Source organism: Lactuca serriola, chromosome 2 (assembly GCF_051521515.1).
Source record: "Lactuca serriola cultivar US96UC23 chromosome 2, Lser_US96UC23_V15, whole genome shotgun sequence".
NCBI classification, from domain to species: domain Eukaryota; kingdom Viridiplantae; phylum Streptophyta; class Magnoliopsida; order Asterales; family Asteraceae; genus Lactuca; species Lactuca serriola.
Genome location: NC_136409.1, coordinates 15163245 through 15171106, shown reverse-complemented (window position 1 = coordinate 15171106; position 7862 = coordinate 15163245).

Below are 7862 nucleotides of genomic sequence, written 5' to 3'. Positions count from 1 at the left end.
AGCTTGAGAAATCCATTTATGGATTAAAGCAAGCACCTCGCAGATGGAATCTTTGCTTTGATGAAAAGGTCAAGGAATTTGGCTTTTCTAGGAGTGAAGATGAATCTTGTGTTTATGTCAAGGCTAGTGGGAGTATAGTTAGCTTTTTGGTATTGTATGTGGATGACATACTACTCATAGGAAATGACATCCCAACTCTGCAGGAAGTTAAGTCCTGGCTTGGGAAGTGTTTCTCTATGAAGGACCTAGGAGAAGCTACCTATATTCTAGGGATAAGGATCTTGAGAGACCGGAGTAAAAGACTAATTGGACTTAGTCAAAGTACCTACCTGGATAAAGTGTTGAAGAGATTCAACATGCATAATTCCAAGAAAGGTGAGTTACCCATTCAGAGTAACGCCAGATTGAGTAAGACACAAAGCCCTAGTACTGAGGCTGAGATAGCAGAAATGAGTAGACTTCCTTATGCTTCAGCTGTAGAATCGATCATGTACGCTATGACGTGTACTCGACCTGATGTAGCCTTTGCTTTGAGCATGATTAGCAGGTATCAGGGGAACCCTGGCAAGGAACACTGGGTTGCGGTAAAGAATATCCTCAAGTACCTACGAAGAACTAAGGACTGGGTCCTTACCTTCGGTGGGAGTGATGACTTGAGAGTTGTAGGGTATAGTGATGCTAGCTTCCAGATTGATAGGGATAATTGCCGCTCTCAGTCGGGCTGGGTCTTTACCTTAAACGGAGGAGCAATCACTTGGAAGAGTTCCAAGCAGGAGACAGTGGCTGATTCCACTTGTGAATCAGAGTATATAGCAGCAAGTGAGGTAGCAAATGAGGCTACATGGCTAAATAACTTCATCGGAGACCTTGGAGTTGTACCAGCTATAAAAGAGCCAATGGAAATTTTCTGTGATAGCAATAGTGCGGTTGCCTTAGCCAAGGAACCAAGAGATCATGGGAGATCCAGACACATTGACAGAAAATATCATTTCATCAGACATCGAATAGAAGAAGGAATTCTCATGGCTAAGAGGGTATCATCGGATGAGAACCCAGCAGATCCCCTCACAAAGGGACTGAGTAGGGTTAAGCATCTCCAGCATGCTCGGAGCATAGGGCTGAAGGATGATATGAGTTTTAGTAGTTAGATAACCATGAAATTTGTAAAGTGTAATTGACATTAGATGATGAATAAAAGGTGTTTTATTTATGAGTAAAGTGTTGCTATCTCTTGTCGATCGTTTACTATATTTCTTTTGCATGTTTTGACTTCCAGAATAATTTTGTTTGGTATAACATATTATTCAAACCTCCACAGTCGGTCATATGTCGGAAGTAGGTATGAATCAAGACTATCATGATTGGTTATAGAGGTCTAAGGTGTTGGACAAGGATACAACAATCATGAGTGCTCATAAGTTCTGAGCATTGGACTCAACCCACGCTCACTGGAATCACTTCATGGAATTTTATCTCGAGTGATCGTGAGACGGTAATATCATATAAGTCTTCAAACCTAGAGATATGATTTGTTACTTACGAGTTGATTATGCATTGATTGTACGAAAACGCATTGGTAACTCGATGTTATAAAACGTGCCTTTGTGTATAATTCAATGAGTGGTAGAACAAACATATGAGTCGAAGTTTATCTGTTCCTTCTTGGATTAGAAGTTGATATCTGGGCCTCTTGATGATTGTGTTTTGACCTATGTACCGGGCCCGGTCAGAACTAAGTTGATGTGTTCAATTAAGTTCTTTGTCAAACAAATCGGAAAATCGGGAAACAAACTGCTGGACAACAAGCAAGACATTGTTCCATGTATTTGTCCGGCTGATATCTAGAACAGAGGATTATATGATCACTTATCTAAATGGCGCGTTCTAGTTCAACAGAGTTTAAAGAGCTACGATTGCTGATCGGTTCCTGAAGTCATACTTGCAACTATAGTTATAAGACTTATCCAAGTGGGAGACTGTTGGATATAGTGTCTAAGTTCATAACTATATTTGGTATGTACTTGACCCGACCCGGCATGGTCCATTTGGGTTGCACTTCACCCGAACAATTTATGGATAATATTTGGGAATAGTACAAGTTATGATTTATTAATATATTATAAGTTCTAATATATTAATATAAGATCATATTATTTAATTAGTATTGATCTAGAATTAATCTAGGATTAATTTAGAGATCAAAGATATTACTAATTAAATATGGGCTTCTTTATTTATATAGTGTAGGCTAGTGCTCATTTGGAATGGGCTAGGCTTGCATGGGAATGTCCATGGATACTCCATGGAGCTTTAAACCATGGACCTCATGGAAATGAAGAGAAATGGGTATTAGGGTTTACATGGATGTAACCCTAATCCATCACACTATATAAAGGAGGCTTTGGTTCTTGAAATCATACTAGTTGACACTTGTTGAGGTGAGGGCCGATTCGAAGATAGTAGTGACTATTCTCTCAAAGTTCCAAGTTTGTTGTGATCTGTGACTTTCATTTGAAGCATGCACACTATTGGTGCTAGGCTCTAAACTCCAAGGAATCAACTACAACTACAAGGTAAGTGTTTCTACTAGCTTTATTTGATTCAAGTTCCCCATGCCATGCTAGTTAGAATATGAACCTTGGAAAATTAATTATTTGCATGTATCTTAGACAAACATAGATCCAAGGTTTATTAGGGTTGCATGTACACTTAGGAAGTGTTAGAATGCACAAAACCCATCACATACATCCTATTAGCTGTTGGAATCTACTTAGCATATATGTATCCTATAGTGTATACATTATGGAATCATAAAGTTAGCATCATGGTCCTAACTTTTAAATGTAGCCTTTTACCAAGACTCGACTGTTTGAAAGCAGCCTTCTACCAAGACCCTACTGTTTTGAAAGCAGTCTTCTACCAAGACTCTACTGTTATGATAGTTGTCTTCTACCAAGACTCTATTGTTATGAAAGCAATCTTCTACCAAGACTCTACTGTTCCTTAGTCAACTGTAAAGTACATTCTCCCTAGTTTATTGTGACAACTGTTAATTCAGGTCATTCTCAGACTCATGCATCTTTATAAAAAAAACCATTCATGCACAACATGCCATGGCCTAGTAGTAAAGATTAGATCAAAATCTTGCATAAACTAGGATCCAACTAAGATCTAGGACTAATATACTTGACACTTACGATTCTAGTAAGTTGCTTAACTACAATAGGAAATGCCAATGCTATAATTAGAATGAAACTTCAAACTTTGTTACAAATGAAAAAGGGTGTAAAACCCTAAAAATAAATTAAAATATTCTAGTTATATTTCAATATGATGGTGAATATCAAACAATATTCCAAAAACCCTAAAGAGCCAAAAATCCAAATTTATAAATCTTAAAGCTTAAAAACCTTATAAAATTTGGCTATAAACTTCCTAATATCAAATTTTTATTAATCAAATTATGGATTATATCAATGAAATAGAAATTTAAATTATTATACATTCACCATAATTTATTAGATAAAAACAAGATCTTTAAATAAATAGAGAATTACATAAACATTTTTATAAAAATAATGGTTTTATAAAAATTGAAGAGGGAAGTTATTTAATTTGAATTAGTAGAGAGAGGGAACTTTAGTACCCTTGAAAATCCGGCACCCCCCCTCCCCCATGCTTTCATCTTCCCAAAAATTCAATCATTAAACTCAAACCCTCACTCTTCCACTTCTCTCTTCACTTTCTCTCACACTCCACCCATCTAACACTCAAGCTCTCTTCCTCTCTTTCTAACTCACGAGGATCCTCCATTCTCTGCCATAATTTTGAAATTGAGAAGGCCTTGAAGTGTTCTTGCTTCTCTCAAGATCAAAACCAAGGTAAACAACACAATCCTCCCTCATAGTTTCATGATTTTACTTCCTTTTCTTCATGGTTCTTCTCTACTCTTCGGATTCTATGCCCTTCTATGGCTAGAAATCCTTACTTTTTCCCTTGTGGTTTGTAGATTCACACCATAACACGATGCATGAGTTTGAGATGTGAAAATTCGGGATTAAACCCATGCAAGGAGTGAAAAAGATGCACATGTGTTCATGTGACTTCAAAACTGAGTATTACATCTTCTTCTCCATTTCTTTTGTGTTCTTGCATGACCAAAAGCATTTAAATCATTTCTAGTACATCTTGGATGCTCATTCACTCCATGCATGTGCTAGAAATCGGAGCTTAACAGAATCATGCATGTCGTTCTTGTCAAAATGCCCTAAGAATGCACTCAAAGCAAACAGGGAAGACATGCAATCTGCCAGACTACTTTATTCAGCTTTGAACGGCCATAACTCGGTCATTACTTAACCAAATCCTGATATTCTTTTTGTATTGGATAGTTCCACGAGTTAACTTTCAAACCCAACTGGTCTCACTGTAAAATATTAAATATCGGATTTTCGACAATTTTTACAAAATGGTTGCGCGAACAGCTCTTTTTCTATGATCACCATTTTTGCCTTGCGTGATCAGTGGCCTTAAACCCAACCATAAATCTGGGGAAAAATAATTTAGAAACTTAACATATCCAGAGAATGATGGCTGAAATTTCGTGTATCAAACAAAGTTGATTGCTATTAATGAATACAAGTTTATTGCTATAATGAGAAACGAGTTTGTATGTGTATCAGCAACCAATGAGTCTCAACCAAACGTATGACTGAAGCCCTATCGAGATCTATGCTTATCGTTCCATAGATGAATATGGTATCATGCACACCAGCAATAGGGCGAGTGAGGAGTTGTCAATTCCTAATAGCGCTATCCATAATGACTATTGGCTTAAAGAGTTAATGGTTAGAGATAAGGGAAGGGCCTTAGTAAGATAAGTTCTCATGTTCTGTGTTGCATAGACATACATAGAGAGACATAGCAATACAATAACAATCATGTTTGATACAAATCAATTTAAATACACCATGCAAATAATAGTTTTTCTGAAGATGCTTTTCCACCCCAAAACATAAAAACTGAAAATAGGGGAGTGCGTGAATACTCACAATGTTTCATGTAGGTACAAGTAGTGCCTCGGGATGCACCAACGTCTTACTACCGAGATCCTACGACATCAAACACACACTAGTGAGTTTCCATGTCAAAATCTAATGCTACTATAATAAACTCTACATATAGTGAAATGCCAATTTATGTTTTAGTATTGGATTTTATATTAATTGGTTACACTTTTTCAAATTTTTAAGTCTTTATAACAACATAAATTCACGAAAAAATGGCATTCAAATGATAAAAATTCTCAAACTTTTTATTTAACTGTTACTACACAATACTAAGCTGGGAAAAATATAAAAATGGATTTCCTAGCTGTTTAATTATATTTTATGATTTTTGAGCATTTATTCCAATAAAAATTGAAATAAATAGAAAACAGTTTCCAAAATTACCCAAACTTTTTACTTAACTGTTATTATACATATCTAGGCCGGGAAAAATATAAAAGATATTTTTCAGTGGGTATTTCTATTTTTCCTTGTTTTATTCCTTTAAATAATCATTATTTGAAGAATAAATATTAACCAGTTAAAATAAATTACCAAAAATTTTTGTAACATCATTTACAGTGTAATTAATCTGGGAAAAATACCAAAAGTGGTTTTCATATTGTATAATCCGGTTTCGGGTATTTGTGTGTATTTAGGTGTATTTAAGTGTATTTAACTTTAGAAAGTAGGAGAAAAATAGTTTACAGTAGATAAAAATTATCAAAATTTTTATGTAACCTCCTTCTGTACAACATGATGTTCTGGTAAATTTTCATGAATTTTGTATAATCAGACCTATTTTTCCTATTTTTAGGCCATTATAATTACCAAAAATTGGGAAAAATAGTAAGGCATGATGAAAAATTTTGAAATTATTTTTGTGAGTCACTCACCACAGGTAAGGGCTGTGAAAATTGTCAGATACAATTGTCACACTATATAAAGTGGTTTTGTGATTTATTATACCCAAACAAAAAGAAAATCGGAAATCATACCAAACAGCAACAAAAATCGAAGAAATTTAATGAGGGGTCATTATTCACCATAGGGTCATCCATGAATTTATTCTGGATTTATAGACCTCCGGAAGTATTTTATTTGATTTATGCCCTTGTTTTCTTGCAATAATTTTAATAAATCAAAGAAATGATAAAAGCTCTTGGTATTTTACAGATTATCACATGCATGTGAGGGCTTTCAAAAGGAAGAATGTTCAAAATTTATTCAGAACGGAAAATAGGGGTATTGAACACAAACAAGTTAAGAAATGTTGCACATTATAGTGCATGAGATGTAAATGTGGCTGAAGTTTATGAATTTGAGTAGCACATTCTGTGGGGTTTTAAGCAACGAAATTTCAGCCAACATTCATTGGATATGTTAAGTTTCTAAATTATTTTTCCCCAGATTTATGGTTGGGTTTAAGGCCACTGATCACGCAAGGCAACAATGGTGATCACAGAAAAAGAGCTGTTCGCGCAACCATTTTGTAAAAATTGCCAAAAATCCGATATTTAATATTTTACAGTGAGACCAACTGGGTTTAAAAGTTAACTCGTGGAACTATCCAATACAAAAAGAATATCAGGATTTGGTTAAGTAATGACCGAGTTATGGCCGTTCAAAGCTGAACAAAGTAGTCTGGCAGATTGCATGTCTTCCCTGTTTGCTTTGAGTGCATTCTTAGGGCATTTTGACAAGAACAAGATGCATGCTTCTGTTAAGGTCTGATTTCTAGCACATGCATGGAGTGAATGAGCATCCAAGATGTACTCGAAATTGTTTAAATGCTTTTGGTCATGCAAGAACACAAAAGAATGTAGAAGAAGATGTAATACTAAGTTTTGAAGTCACATGAACACATGTGCATCTTTTTCACTCCTTGCATGGGTTTGTGTTGGAATAGTGTCTAAGGCTGCAACTATATTAGGCAAGTATTTGACCCGGTTGTGCATGGTCCTTTTGGGTTGCCTTCACCATAGCAACTTGATAGGATGATTTATTAAGAGAGAGTAAATATTATTAGTATATTATGAGAATAATATAAAGAATAATATATTGTTATTTGATTAATATAAGTCATAGAATTAATTGGAATTAATTTGGTGACTTAAAGAGATTAATTAAATAAGAGGGTATAAACTGTCAATTGTTTGATAGTTGAACTTTAGACTGTAAATCCATATAGATATGGATTGGACGAATTCTAGGAGCTAAAGGCTAGCTCAAATCGTCCAAGACTCATCTAAGGAATGGATTTGGATAGCCTTAAGAGAAGATTATCCAATAGGGTTTAGGTTGTAACCCTTAAGGAGTCTACAAGTATAAATAGACCCTATGTCATAAGGAATTCGACACTTGACCTAAAGTAGAGAAGCTCTGGCCGAATTCCTCCCCTCTCCTCTCACCCAAATCATCATTCTTGCTATTTGGTGTTTGTAAGCCATTAGAGGAGTGACAATTGTGACTCTAGAAGCTCCAAGACAACAAGATCAACAAGGAATTCAAAGGTATGATTCTAGATCTATTTCAATGTTGTTATTTAACCTAAATAGTCATTAGAAGTCTTGGATTCGAAGTATGTTTAATTAGAAAGCCTAGATCCAAGCATTAGGGTTTTGCATGCGCACATAGGGAAGTTCTTATGGCTAAAACTCATCAGTGGTATCAGAGCCTAGCTTGGTTTTCATTAAATTGTTGCTTAATTGTCTGAAACTAAACTGCAAAATTCGATTTTTTGGTTTCTGAGTCATGGACTCGGCGAGTTCCAAAGTGGACTCGGCGAGTTGACCTGACTTGGCGAGTCACTTT